Source organism: Papaver somniferum, chromosome 2 (genome assembly GCF_003573695.1).
Source record: "Papaver somniferum cultivar HN1 chromosome 2, ASM357369v1, whole genome shotgun sequence".
In the NCBI taxonomy this organism is placed as follows: Eukaryota; Viridiplantae; Streptophyta; class Magnoliopsida; order Ranunculales; family Papaveraceae; genus Papaver; species Papaver somniferum.
In genome coordinates, this window is record NC_039359.1 from 89,303,869 (window position 1) to 89,319,905 (window position 16,037).

Sequence of the window (16,037 nt, forward strand, 5' to 3'; positions counted from 1 at the left end):
ACAAGGATTCCTGCCTAGAATAGAATTCTTCCCTCAAATTAGCTTGAGGTAAACTAAGTTCCCTAAAGGAGTACGGATACACCTGTATCATGGGTCCTCTTTTTAAGAACTTGAACTCCTGTGGAAGTTAAATATGAAGGTTAGGGAACTCGAGAGTCCCTTTTTCCTTGTTAAACCACTTGGCCTTGCTAGGAACTTGAACTTTACATCCAATTAGAAAAGCTTCTTTCTCTCCTTGTCGTGTTTTAGTCACTCTTCGCTCCAATATGCAGTCTTCCTTGAGTGGTTCCTCTCTATCAAACCATAAGTCTTCTACTCTTGGTAAGATATTAGTGTCGTCGCCGTCATCATCAAGTAATGGTGGTTCAAACAACTTCAAGTATTCGACATTTATAACCGAGTACATTCCTAGATAAGGTGGCATATCTAGACGAAAGGCATTACCACCAATATGGTCGAGAATACAAAACGGTCCATACCTCAATGGCTTCAACTTCTTACCTTCCCCCTTCAGTCGTTCCTTACCTAACTTTAACCATACCAACTCACCAACACCGAAATTACAAGGCACAAGATGCTTGTCATGCTTTGCTTTGTATCTGGCTTGTGACTTATTTAATTGTACGTGCTTCAACAATTACATGAATCTGAGATATATTCTCCAAGAACTTTTTTGCCTTTTGTCGTTCACTTCCTTCCTTCCCTCCCATATATGTGTCACTGGAAAATACTAGATCAAAAGGGCTAGGTGGTAAGTAACCATAGCACGTCTCAAAAGGAGATTTTCCCGAAGAACTGTGAACTTCTCTATTGCAAGCAAATTGTAGATATGGTAAACTCTCATACCAAGTTTTGGCATGCTTAGAATTATATCCCCTTAACATGTGAACCATAGTCCTGTTGACCACTTCTGTTTGTCCGTTTATTTGTGGATGAAAAGTTGTACTCTTCTTCAACCTAGTGTCCATCATCTTCCATAAATAATTCCAAAAGTGACTAAGGAATCGACTATCCCTATCAGAAATAATCGAAGAAGGTAAACCAAAATGTTTCCACACATGCTCAAAGAAGAGCTTTGCTGCACCGGCTCCCGTTACCTTCTTTGTACATGGAATTAATGCAATCATGTTACTGAATCGGTCGACCACAACGAACAAGTAATCATAACCAGACTTTGTCTTTGGTAATCCAACAAGAAAATCCATAGAAATACTCTCCCAAGGTCTTGATGGTACTGGTAACGGTAGATATAACCCACGTTTTCTGTTGGAAGGTTTATATGTGCTGCACAACTTACACCCTCTAACCAACTTAGCCACATCATATTGCATCTTCGACCAAAATACATAGAGATGGAGGTTAAGTAGAGTTTTGTTCATCCCAAAGTGTCCAACAACTCGGGAAGTGTGTGCCTCTCTCAACCAATGTAAACGATCTCCATCTTCTGGTATGCAAAACAATTGACCTTTGTATAACAATCCATCTCGAGTTCATAATCGCTTTTCAAACCACTCTTTACACCTTCTAACACCTTCTTGAAGTCTTTGCTGGATGTGTATGACTCTGCATACTCTTGAGGAACAACTGGCTGAATTCTCATGGCCACCATTAATGCTCGAACTAGAGGTCGAGATAACGTATCTGACAACTTGTTTATTACTCCCTTCTTGTACTTAATGAGAATATTGAAAGTCATCAAGTAAGACATCCAATTCATGTGCCGGGCTTGTTGTAGCTTCTTCTGTGTATGTAGATACTCCAATGGTTTGCGATCTGAATGTACCACTACTTCTTTACCTAAAAGATACACTTGCCAATGCTTGATACATTGATATAAAGCATAAAATTCTTTGTCATAAGGTGCGTAGTTCTTAATAGCACCTGAGAACAATTCTGAATGGTAATCCACTGGTTTACCATCTTGTAACAACACTCCTCCTAATGCATAGTTAGAAGCTTCGGTCTCAACTTCAAAAGTACACTGTAAGTTAGGCAATGCCAATACTGGTGCTTCTGAAATCTTCCTTTTTAGTAACTGAAAAGCGTCTTCATGGGTTTTCTTCCATACAAACTTTTCCATAGCTCCCGTCAAACCATGCAATGGTCCTGCAATATTTGAAAAATGTCGGATAAACTTACGCAAGTAGGTACGAGCCCCTAAGAAACTTCTGATTTCCGTTACGATACTAGGTCTAGGACACTTAGTGATCACTTCAACCTTCCTTGGATCAATCTTCCGTTATCCACCACCAACAATGAAATTGAGATACACCAAGTCCTCCTTCCCAAATTCACACTTCTTTACGTTCAACTTCAGCTGGCCTTCATGTAACACTTTAAACACCTTCTCAACGTGAACGAGATGCTCTTCCCAAGTTCTGATGTATATTAGGATATCATACAAGTAAACAATCACAAAATCTTCTATAAAAGGTCGTAACAAATCATTCATCAAACGCATAAATATCGCTGGAGCGTTACACAAACCAAAAGGCATCACCAACCATTCAAACAAGCCTTGTTTGGTTTTGAAGGAAGTCTTCCATGTATCATCTTCTCGGACTCTCATTCGGTGGTATCCGAATTTGAAATCCAACTTTGTAAAGACTCGAGCTTTTTCCAATTGATCCATCATGTCGTCTATCCTAGGTAGAGGATAACGATTCTTGATAGTGATCTTGTTCAATGCTCTATAATCAATACACATACGCCAGCCTCCATCTTTCTTTGGTACCAACAATACCGCTGATCCACAAGGTGAAGCACTTGGCACTATCATTCCTAATTCTAGGAGTTCCTGGACTTGTTTCTTGATCTCATCAGATTCCTCGATAGTCATGCGATAAAGACCTACATTAGGTAGAGAACTCTCCCCGGTCAACATGATTTCATGCTCCACACTCCTTTTTAGCGGTAACCCTGTGACATCAGAAAATAAATCCTTGTATTTCAACTTCAACCTTTCTAGGTCGCCTTATTGTTGAGCAGTCAAAGCTGCTAAACATACTCTACTCGGCTTCTCTTCAAGAAAACGGATCACAAGGAGAATGAACTTCGTGCTAGCATTCACCAACCGCTTAGCCTGAGTGTCTGTGATTAAGCTTGCTCCCTCCAGAGGATATTATATAGCCCGAATCACAAAACTTTCTCCATCTTTGGCAAAGGTGTACTTTTGCTCCCTCCTATGTAGAGTTGCATCTCTATCCCATAGGTAAGGTCTACCTAGTACTACTTGGTAGACATCCAAAGGAACTACGTCGCATGTAACTTCGTCAATATATGATTCATACAGAGCAAATTTGAACGTGCACTGCTGTGAAACTTGTAAGCCTCCTTTCTTTTAAAGCCATCCAAAAGGGTATGGTTTTGGATGTTTGATAGTCTTCAATCCTAACTTCTGCACCAAAGAATTTGAAAGTAAATTCTTATGACTTCCCGGATCAATAACAGCATCAACTAATGAAGTTTTGACTTGCATCTTCACTGTGAAGAGTTTCTCCCTAAGATCATCTTTTGAAGGTCTTTCTTTTGCCCCTGTCATAAGAGAAAGCTTCGAATTGGGTTCCGTTAGTCCATGGACTTCTTTTGGAGTTTAAGTGACTAGTGCTGCCTTCTTGGCTTCTTTCCTCCGCAACCTTTTAGGTTTTAGATGAGGGTTCTGTTGATGGTGGTTTTTAGCTTAGGGTCAAAATCGTAAAACCTTAGTCTGACATGACGTCACTCCGTAAGGAAACGAAGCCGTGAATACCAATATCCCCACTAGCACATTTATTGAGCCGCTCAATATGTCTACGTGAAATATACCCAGACTCACGGATGCAACAACCGCCCCAAATACACTATAAATTTCGGCACCTTGCCAGTACAAGACTCACTGGGTACCTTTTTTTTATATACATACTACATTCCGCGGCGAAACCCTTAGTATTGGCTGGCATCATCTTTGCTCATGCCAAACGCCCGTGCCAAGGGCATGCCAGCCATGCCAGCCACGCCACTGTACCAAAGGCATGCCAGCCACGCCACTGTGCCAAAGGCATGCCAACCATGCCAGACACGCCACCGTTCCAAAGGCATGCCAACCACGCCATCGTGCCAAAGGCATGCCAGCCACACCACCGTGCCAAAGGCATGCCAGGCATGCCAGCCACGCCACCGTGCCAAAGGCATGCCAGCCATGCCATCCACGCCACCGTGCCAAAGGCATGCCAGCCATGCCATCCACGCCACCCATGCCAGCCACGCCACTGTGCCAAAGGCATGCCAGCCATGCCAGCCGCACCACTATGCCAAAGGCATGCCAACCATTCCAGCCGCGCCACTGTGCCAAAGGCATGCCAACCGTGCCAGCCGCGCCACTGTGTCAAAGGCATGCCAACCATGCCAGCCACACCACTGTGCCAAAGGCATGCCAGCGGCTTCGTCCAAGCCGCACCACGCTAGCAGATCCGCCCAAGCCGCACCATGCTAGCGGCTCCAAGCCGAGCCAACAACTCCGCACGATGCTTGCGGCTCCATCTCACACCAATGCCATGCTGTCCATGCCACCATGTCTTTATGGATGATTTTTCAGTGTTTGGTTCGTCTTTCGATGAGTGCTTGCATCATTTGTCATTAGTTTTGACTAGGTGTAAGGAAAAGAATTTAGTGCTTAATTGGGAGAAATGTCACTTCATGGTTCGTTCAGAAATTGTTCTAGGGCATATCGTATCTTCGAAGGGTATAGAGGTAGATAAAGCCAAAATTGACCTTATTAAAACTTTACAGGTCCCAAAAACCGTAAGAGATATTTGGTCATTCTTAGGGAATGCAGGTTTTTATCGTCGATTCATTAAGGATTTTAGCTTGATTTCTAGACCTCTTAGCAATTTGCTTGCAAAAGACGTTAAGTTCGTCTTTGATGATGCTTGTTTAGAGGCTTTTAAGAAGCTTAATAATTTACTCACTACCGCCCCCATAGTCCAGGCACCCAACTGGAACCTACCCTTTGAGATCATGTGTGATGCTTCAGATTATGCTATTGGTGTTGTGCTAGGTCAGCGAGAAAATAAGTTACTTCATGTGATTTACTATGCTAGAAAAACTCTGAATGATGCCCAGTTTAACTATACCACTACGGAGAAGGAACTATTATCCATTGTGTTTGCCTTAAACAAGTTTAGACCCTATCTCTTAGGTTCTAAGATCTTAATATATACTGATCATGCTGCTTTGAAGTATCTTCTGTCTAAGAAGGATAAGAAACCTAGATTGATTAGGTGGATCCTTTTGTTGCAAGAGTTTTATCCAGACATTAGAGACAAAAACGGTGCTGAAAATGTAGTAGCAGACCACTTGTCTAGGCTAGTTTTTAGTTCCCCTAGTGATTCCCTTCCTATAAGGGAATATAGTTGTTAGTTTCCTGATGAACAACTGTTATTTGTTACCCAATTACCTTGGTATGCGAATATAGTGAATTATCTTGTTACTGGTCGAATGACCCATCATTGGGGTAAACAAGATCGTTCTAGGTTTTTAGCCGAGGTTAAGCATTTCTTTTGGGATGATCCTTATTTATTTAAGTATTGTCCCGACCAGATTATTAGGAGATGTATACCTGAGAGTGACCAGTCCAGTATTATTTCCTTTTCTCATGATCATGCTTGTGAGGGTCACTTTAGTGCTAAGAAGACTGCTGCTAAGATATTGTAGTGTGAGTTCTATTGGCCTTCGTTGTTTAAAGACTCCCATAGTCACTGGGTTACTTGTGAGCGTTGCCAGAAGTTAGGAACCATTTCCCGTAGGAACATGATACCCTTGAACCCTATTTTAGTTGTTGAGGTCTTTGATGTGTGGGGTATTGACTTTATGTGTCTGTTTCCTAATTCTTTTGGTAACTTATACATCCTTGTCGCTGTAGACTATGTCTCTAAGTGGATTGAGGCGGTTGCGTGTAAAACCAATGACCATAGGGTTGTGATTGAGTTCTTGAAAAATAATATACTTACACGTTTTGGTACACCGCGAGCTATAATTAGTGATGGAGGGTCTCACTTTTGTAATGGACCTTTTAGGCTTTTGATGAAGAAATACGGTATTACACATAAGGTAGCTACCCCGTATCATCCACAGACTAGTGGTCAAATAGAGGTTTCCAATAGGGAGATAAAGCGTATATCAAAGAAAACACTTAATCCAAATCGGAAAGACTGGTCGTCTAGGCTTATTAATGCCTTATGGGCTTACCGTACTATGTTTAAAATCCCCATTGGAATGTCACCTTGTCGACTTGTATATGGCAAGGCATGTCACTTACCTGTTGAGTTAGAACATAGAGCATATTGGGCTGTTAAGCAGCTAAATTTTTCACTAGACAAGGCAGGAGCCCATAGGAAACTCCAGCTCAATGAGTTGGAAGAGATTCGTAGAGATGCATACGATAGTGCTAAGGAGTATAAGAACAAAATGAAACTTGTGCATGATAAGAATATTTTAAGAAAGACATTTTCTCCAGGACAAAAAGTTCTTCTGTATGATATCCGCTTGCATCTTTTCCCTGGGAAGTTACTTTCTCGGTGGACGGGTCCTTTTATTGTTCGCACTGTCTTTCCTCATGGAGCTGTTGAGATTGAGACACCGGATGGTAGTAGTTCTTCAAAGGTTAACGGTCAGAGATTGAAACCCTTTTTAGAGCCCTTTCCTACAGGTGATGTTGAGGAGGTCCCTCTGGAGGACCCTGTTTACCCTTGATTGACCATCGAGGCGATTGTATGTCGTATATTAGTTTTTGATTTCTCTCTTCATCCAGGTACTATCTTTCCAACTTCTCCTCGTGTTATTTTACTTTTGGTACTTCTCTTTCATTATAAACATTGAGGACAATGTTAGATTTTAGTTTGGGGGTGGGGAAGAACTTTTTAGTTGCATTTTTGAAACTTCTAGCGTCACATAATATCCGGTTAACTAAGTTTACATGCGATTTCTCACCGAAAAGATGGAAACTGGAATTGCTAGGGATAACATTCTTCTGAGACATTAGAGAAAAAGACATTGAGATCTTTGAGATTCAGGAGAGAACTTGTTCCTTTTGGAGGGTAACCGTGATGGACCTAACCATCTATGATGGAAATGCAAGTAGGTCAGAAGGAAATGCCAGAAAGACAAAGCAACCTCACAATGTAGTCTTAGTTACTAGATTACGACTCTCTCTCAGTAAAAACTTATCATCATCAACAAGCGGAGCGACATAAAAATCTATGAAGAAAGTTGAAGACGTTTAAGGTTTAGAAGCAACAATAGAAAACAATAATTCAAAAAATCAAAGTTGAAGATTGAGTTACAAGAGCAAAGAAAATAAAACGATATACGTTGTTGAAGTTCATGATACCAAGACATTACAAGTTGTGAAGATCCAAGTTCTAAAGTCCTTTTCTAATGGCCATGTAAATTGTTGTCTTGTTATTTTTGTTTCAAAAAAAAAAGTACATTTAAATTTTGTTTAATAAGTCCATAAGGAATTAGAAATCTATAAGGAAGTTTCAAGCAAGAAATCGAAGAGAAGAATTAATTGTCAAGGTTCTACGAAGATCGAGAGTTTATCATCAACAGTTGAAGACCGAAGAAGACGTTGTTTCTACTGAGCACTATGAGAGAGTCGAGGAGAGATTTATATTGGTTGCTTTTTTAGTACGCTTTCCATCTGGCACAAGATCTTTCTAGCACTGGTTCAACTCATCACACGTAATTAGTCCGGCTGCGTAGCAGATGTTCCTCTCATTTTTATCTCTCTTCTAATCTTATCCAGCTGTAAAGCGGACGTATCTTACAATGTTTATCTAACTGTGTAGCGGATATCTGTTTATCTAGCAGTGTTGCGGATGTGTCTCCCCTATTCTTTTTTCAGCTTTAGAGGTGGCACCTTTAATTTCTCAGGCATTCTAGTTACTTGGAGATAGGTTGAGAATCTGTATGTCCTCATATATCTTTGGATACTTGTGACCAATTAGAAGTCATGGTTTTGTGGGTACACCTCTGGTAAACCCTCCCGAGACTATATCTCGGTCAATAGGGCCACCTAGTGAGTTAGGCTTTTATTTTTATTTGTTTTTCTCGAGGACTAGCAAATAATAGGTTTGGGGGTATTTGATAGACACATTTTTATGTCTAATTTTTCCTCAAAGTTTCGTATTGTTAGTACTTGTTTTCGTACTTATTATGGTGTTTTATGTGTTTGTAGATATTTTTTGGAAATAAATATTGTTGGAAAATTCGGCTCGAAAAATCACTCGAAGCACCCCCGGAGGTCATTTTCTATACGGACCCCCACTTTTGCTAAGGAGCACCCACGGCTATGTGTATCCCATTTGTCTATAGCACCCACTGGTTATTTGGCACCTAAGACGTTGGATAAGGGATAACCTCCTTCTTCGTTTGAATTAAGAAAAATGGCGGGAAAATTTTCACACCACTAACAGATTTTCAGTTCGTGATTTGGAGGGGTTATAGTGTGATTCAACAACTGATTTCGATTGGGATGAACATGATATTCCCAAACAATGCTGGTATAGGTGTTCAAATGAGTTTATTTGGGCTGGATAATCGTTGGGAAGAAAACAGGGGAGTACGTGTGCAGTTGAGATAATCATGGGATTTGCGCGAGCAGCAGAGGAGTTTGCACGTGTTTGTAAGACCCTAACAACTATTTGGAGTGTGAAGGAGTTAAATATGGCAATTTGGAAGCTTCAGAACGCGTGTAGAGATAAAAAATATGAGTTATTTTCTAAACTGGTCGTGAAGAATAATGGAGAATTATATGAAGTTATTACGTGAGACTTTGCTGTTGCTGGTTTATAAATAGGTGCTGGGATATCATAGAAGGGAGACGGAGAGTTTGGGAGATTACAGAGCTGTGAAAGTCGAGTTGCAGAAGAATCACCATTTCTGCTGCTGTGACTAACACCAAGAACATAAGGCGCGCAACATCAGTCGTTTCTCAATAGTGGAAATGACACACATGCGTGGGTCGAGAGCTACATAATCAGCGACAGTACTGTTCTATCGTTCTTTTCAGTTTGTAACAAATATAACTGTTACAAAACCCAGTTTAATAGTTTTTCTCCATTTCATCTTTGTAAACACCCTTTGAGCAATAAAAATGAATTTTGAGTGTGTTTCCAACATGATGATGAGTTAATTCTCCCACAACCAAGGCAATGAGGAAGCTATTCACGCATGAATAATGGGTAACTACTTCATTTTCTCTAATTTTTAATTATAATTCATTCAATCACTGCTTTTGTAGAGTTTTTAAATGTTTACATAATTTTCTTAATTACTTGTGATTCAATTTGATAGATTATACTTTTTTTAATCAATTGATAGTCTATGCTTGGGGAATACAATTAATATTTGAGAATATGTTTGATTATTTGTGAATTAAGAAATAAGAGACTTAAAAGATAATTAGAGTTTTGGATTATTTGCCATAATTTATTCATGTGTGATAGTGGAATCAGTGTCTTGGTTATTCCTAATAATCTTGAATTAAGTTTTGTTTGTTTTTAAATTTCATTAAATCTAAAATATTTTGCTTTCACAAGTCTCAACGAACCTATTAATAACAACAACTTGAAATCCCATCAGGCTGCCAAACGAAAGGTAGCCACGATCAACGGCTACCCCTCCTCCTGAGATGCAGATTTCAGCCGTACAAGTTCGCCACCAAACTTGTGGCAACTTTTGGTCGCAATGCCAAATTCCACGGTTTATGCCAAAACCCTAATTTGGCCGCGCCTAATGTATGTGAGCCATGCCGTCCATGCCACCATGTCGCTGGCCGCCAAATGAAAGGTAGCCACGATCAACGGCTACCCTTCCTCCTGAGATGAAGATCTCAGCCGTACAAGTTCGCCACCGTGCCGCCAAACCCTTTGGCTACCCTGCCAATTCTTTGGCCACGACACATACTTGGGTACGGTGCCAATTCTTTGGTCACGACACCAAACCTTAATTGGCCACGCCAAGAGCATCCGTAAGATATGACGCGGATACAACGCTGGCTGCCAACGAAAGGTAGCCACAATCAACGGCTACCCTTCCTCTTGAGATACAAATCTCGGCCATCGAAGGTCGCCACCGAACCGGAAAGCCTCTCAATCTTCACTTGCCACACATAGAAACACGCTACACGTTTTCCATGAAAACACTCAAGACATCAAAACATGTCACAAACTGGGGGATGCTCATCAGGGTATTGGTCTGGCGGTTTACAGCGTGCGGCGTGCAAAACGCCCATTACAAGAAAGTGTCATAATAGTGAGGCGGTTAGTAATGGCAAGAAATAATGGTGAAACGTATCCTCATTATGGAAACATCAATTCCAGGCGTTAACCGTTACCATTTTTCTTCCACCACTCAATGGCTTCCACTTCTTACGAGGCCAGGGTACGTTTTATTGCGACTTGTACAAATAGGTCTCACCTATTTCCACCAAACACACGTTTTGGTCAGGAGAATACAACACTCAGAAATCACCTGTTAGCTTTCCACATTGCTAGCGTTTCACCTTCTGATACGAGTCGTAATACAATCACTCTTGTAGAATCAACTATTCTGGCTTCAACACTCTCTTTGCTTCCCTCCCTAAGACCAACCCTTCTCCTTCACTTTTGTGACCGAAACAAGTCTGGAACGGCTATTTCTTGGTTTAGGCCGGATTTGTACAGATTGACCTCTCGAATCTAAATTACTCCCGCGCAGTACATTGTTTAGGGTTTATACTCGTTTCTCACCCACACACGAAATTACCGAAATCAGCAGAAACTGTTTTCACCCTCAAACAATTGGCGACCACAGTGGGAGATTAATCTCTCAGTTACAATATCAATTTCCAATTTCCGATTTCATTCTTCAGTCCGATCTCAAGATGGTAGAACTCAGGTCCGGATCAGCAACAAACCCTGAGAACACCAGCGCTGAAGTCATCCTGGTACTAACACTCCTTCCAGCGGCATTAATACGCCACCTACCAACACCAACGGAACGGAAAGCGTTCCTTCAGGTGTTACACCACCGTCACCAGAGACGCTGCTACTCCACCATCAGGACGAGAGACTGGGGGATCCAGAAGAAGCCGACCTCCTCTTACCACTGTTGATTTGATGGTAAGACAAAAGGAACTCGTAAGGCTCAGAAAGACATGGATACAACTCAGAAAGAGATATCTATTTCCCTCAAGACACTAACGGAGCGGCCACCACAAGAGTCACGTCAACCCTAGATGGAGCTGACAAGGTATACTTTTAACAGCCGGTGCAGGCACTTCTGCAGGACGCACGTTTATAGATGAAGAGGCCCGCGTTGCTCTTGAACGCCCGGTAGAAGAGAATCAACAACCAAATTTCATCACACGTGAAGATCAGGAACGGCCTCTCCAAAATCGAGGCAAAGAAAATCAACAACCCTCCTGAGTTCACAGAGACCCTCTTCCCACCAGGAGCTGCATGATTTCTGGGGACTTCGCCCACAAAATAGTGCAGTCTATGATGAAAGATTTATGTGAGATTCTATATTTCTCCAAGACGCAACGTCAAGACATATTTGCAGCCCTCAACTGCACTACATCAGGAAAGCAGCTGTTTCCATCCAGGGAAGACGTTCCCATACCCCAACCGCTCCTGGGAAACACAATTGATACATGGAACTGGGACTCTTAACTAGTGTTCACTTGAAGGATGTCGAGTTTGACAGCACGATGATTGACGCGGCCTCCGACTTCAACATTCTAACCCTCGAGGCTCTGAGAGTTACAAGGGAAAATCAAACAGAAGAAGTGTAGACTTTCCGACCAGCACTATTCGTGCCGTCTTCCCATATGCCATATCGTATCAAGTCGTTTTTCGAAGTCAAGGGTTAATAGCGCCCTCACTGGAGTTTTCTCCAGGAACCGATTCAACGCTCTCTCCAGAAGTCGCTCCGCTTCAACGTTCTCCAGCAGCGGCTCCGCTTCAATATTCGCTCCAGCAACCGTTCTGCTTCAACGTTCTCTAGCAGCGGCTCCGCTTCAGCATTTGCTCCAGCAGCCGCTCCGCTTCAATGTTCGCTCCAGCAGCCGCTCCGCTTCAGCATTCTCTCCATAAGCTGCTCCATGATCCGAAGTAGAAGCTTCAGCATTTTTGTCCATAAGTTTCAACGTCGTCTCCAAGAGCCGAAGTCGCTTCAACGCCTCCTTCCTGCCAAGGTTCGTGCATGTGGCCGCCGCTCCCTCCTGCCGAGGATCGTGTAGTAGGCGCCACTCCTTCTTTCTAAGGATCGTGTCTTAGCCGCCACTCCTCCTTTCAAAGGATCATGTCAAAGCCACCGCTCTTCCTCTCCGAGGATCGTGCCGTAGCCGCCACTCCTTCTTTCCAAGGGTCGTGCCACCACACTCCCCATGTCAAGGATCATGATTGCAGCCATCCAATTTTCGTATTCGTGGCCACCTTTTGATCCATCCCGCTAAAGCTCGTGGTCATGGACAGTTTGCTCGCTGACGCATCTAGTTAATCCCTTTACTTCCATGGACTCCCATACAATTCCATCCAACCTACTTTGTTCCCACGACAATGTAGTCTCTTCTGATCACATCTGTTGCCAGGAACTGTTACCGCTCGTTCGTTGATACCATCCAGGGCTTCACCATAGCAACAATCACTACAAAGGTAACCCGTACTCCTCCATATTTTAGTTTCACGTGGAAGAAGTAAAAAAATCACCAGTACGAACGCGTGATGGTGATATCTTTGTCATGGTCAACCCACCGACCATACAAGATGAAAACCCGTAAACCGCATTTGGGGACTGAGGATCTACACAGAATCCCTTCACTGTCAAAGCTCAGAAGACACGTCAACTGAAAGGTCATAGCCACGACAAGGTCATCTACTCTTCAAGGGTGTAGCGTAAGAATATCATCATCTCTCTGTCTAGAGGACGCCTGCAACACTTTATGAGGTCGCGGTGGATCCCAAGCCTGCTCAGAGGAAACAACTTACGAAACTAAAGAAAAGTGCGACTGGGGACTGCTCATCACAGTCCATCCCGACGACCATCACAGATTCATGAGTTAACTCCAGAGATGCGGCTGAAATATTTTCTTGCAGAAACAGAGGGAGTCACGATAAACAACATAACTCTCTCATTTCTACCTCTTCGTTGTCCAAAATATTTCTTCCATGTGATATTCTGAGCATCCCAGCGTGACATCCAGAAGAGTACAATAAGCTTGTATCAAATCCCGTAGACGTGGATTCAAGGCGATGCAATGAAAGTAGGCTACACATGGGGACTACCATCATGGGACGCTTTCACTCCCATCAAGCAGGTTATTTCTGATTTCGACATCATCACTTTCGAAGTTTTACGGGCCGCAGGAATTTCTCAACATGAAGTCGTACATGTGCATCAAAGACTCCAAAAGCACGCCACAGAGATACATTCACATGTTCGTCCATGCCATCGGATCTAACACAAATATAACTGGGGACTGCTCACCGCATCCCATTCCATACAATAGTCCAAGATTCAAAAGATGGTTCGAAGGATGTCTCTTGAAACAAAGTCCTTGAAGACTTGATAGCAGCACATCGGCAACAGAACGTCTCCCAACCCATCTATTTCATTCATTGGCTCCGGAAGATTTCGACCGACAATGCAACCACAATCTCCAAGATTACCCCTGACATGATCGTTGCCGAGCATATATTTCATCCATCCGTCCTAAGAATGCGATGGAGTTTGGGAAATTTTGGAATCCACTGGAGAGACACTACAGATGAAAGCACGGATCCGGACGAGCAACATAAAACAGAAGAGGGTCGATACCTCTTTTCATGCGGATAGAGTTTCTAGAGTTTGAACAGAATAAAGATTCCTTCTTGCTCCATGAACGGGAATAGATGACTGGGCGCGACTATGCCACCTCGGGCCCGCAGCATCCCTCCTGAATTCTTCCTGAGTTTTACTGTCGGACTGTTTTCACCTCTTAAACGAACTCAAAACCTAAATATTCCCTCGAAGGAAGATATGAAATTCTTTTCCGATCAGAATGGAGGAGCGGACCGTCAAAATCTGAGTTCGTACGATATTTCTACAACGATTTTAGTAAGGGCGCTAATTAGGGTTTCGGCATGCCAATTAGACAAAGTTGCCATCATTCCACGGAACTGAAGCCAGTCGTCATCCTTCCACAGAACTGAAGCCAGTCGTCATCCTTCCACGAAATTGAAGCCGGTCGTCATCCTTCCACGGAACTTAAGCCAGTTTCCATCTTTCCACGGAACTGAAGCCAGCTGCCATCATTCCACGTAACTGAAGCTAGTCGTCATCCTTCCACGGAACTCAAACTATCTCCACTTCAAAGCCAAGCCAAGATGGCGCACATCCAAGCCAAGCCGAGCCAGCAATGCCAACGGCTCTCCAAACCAAGCCGAGACAACAACTCTGCGTCCCAATTCAAGCCAACGCCAACTACTCAGTCCGAGCCAAGCCGAGCCAATAAGATCCATGTCAATCCGATGCCAATGGCTCCACGCCCATGCCGAGTTAGCCCCCATCCAAGCCGGTGCCAATAGCATCGCGGCCAAGCCGGTTCCAACAGTCTGCGTCCCAGCCATCAACCATCTCTACCACTCCGCGGCTTAGCTAGAAGCACTATAATCTCATTCCATAGCCAGCCAGAGCACCGTCTCACAGACCAAATTGCAATGCTGCCTCTGTCGACCAGTAGCTGAAGACGCAACACCGACGCCAACATCCCATGGCCAAGCCGAATTTGCGCAAATCCGCTAATGAAAGAATCGCGGATTCTCTTTACCTTCTGAAAAAAGTTAGCCAGATCCTCCTGACCATCTCTTCGTGATTCGCCGTTTCGATTTTATCCTCGTCTGTCACCATCTCATGCTTACCTCGCAACAATACCACTGTTCTGATCTAAGCATGGGGCTTAATGTCGATGGTGGTTTTTAGCTTAGGGTCAAAATCGTAAAACCTTAGTCTGACAAGACGTCACTCCGTAAGGAAACGAAGCCGTGAATACCAATATCCCCACTAGCAAATTTATTGAACCGCTCAATATGTCTACGTGAAATATACCCAGACTCACGGGTGCGACAACCGTCCCAAATATACTATAAATTTCGGCACCTTGCCAGTACAAGACTCATTGGGTACCTTTTTTTTATATACATACTACGTTCCGCGTCAGAACCCTTAGTATTGGCTGACATCATCTTCGCTCATGCCAGACGCCCGTACCAAGGGCATGCCAGCCATGCCAGCCACGCCACTGTGCCGGCATGCCAACCATGCCAGCCACGCCAACCATGCCAGCCATGCCACCGTGCCAAAGGCATGCCAGGCATGCCATCCACGCCACCGTGCCAAAGGCATGCCAGCAATGCCAGCCACGCCACCGTTCCAAAGGCATGCCAGGCATGCCAGCCACGCCACCGTGCCAAAGGCATGCCAGCCACGCCACCGTGGAAAAGGCATGCCAGCCATTCCAGCCACGCCACCGCGGAAAAGGCATGCCAGCCATGCCATCCACGCCACCGTGCCAAAGGCATGCCAGCCACACCACTGTGCTAAAGGAATGCCAGCGGCTCTGTCCAAATCGCACCACGCCAGCGGCTCCTTCCAAGCCGCACCACGCCAGCATCTCTAAGCCGAGCCAACAACTCTGCACGATGCGTGCAGCTCCATCTCACGCCAAATCCATGCCGTCCATGCCACCATGACGCTGGCTGCCAAATAGAAGGTAGCCACGATCAACGGCTACCCTTACTCCTGAGATACAGATCTCAGCCGTACAATTTCGCCACCAAACGTATGGCAACTTTTGGTCGCAAAGCAAAATTCCACGGTTTATGCCAAAACCCTAATTTGGCCGCGCCTAAAGTATGCGATCCATGCCGGCCATGCCACCATGTTGTTGGCCGCCAAACGAAAGGTAGCCACGATCAGCGGCTACCCCTCCTCCTGAGATGCAGATCTCATCCGTACAAGTTCTCCACCAAACTTGT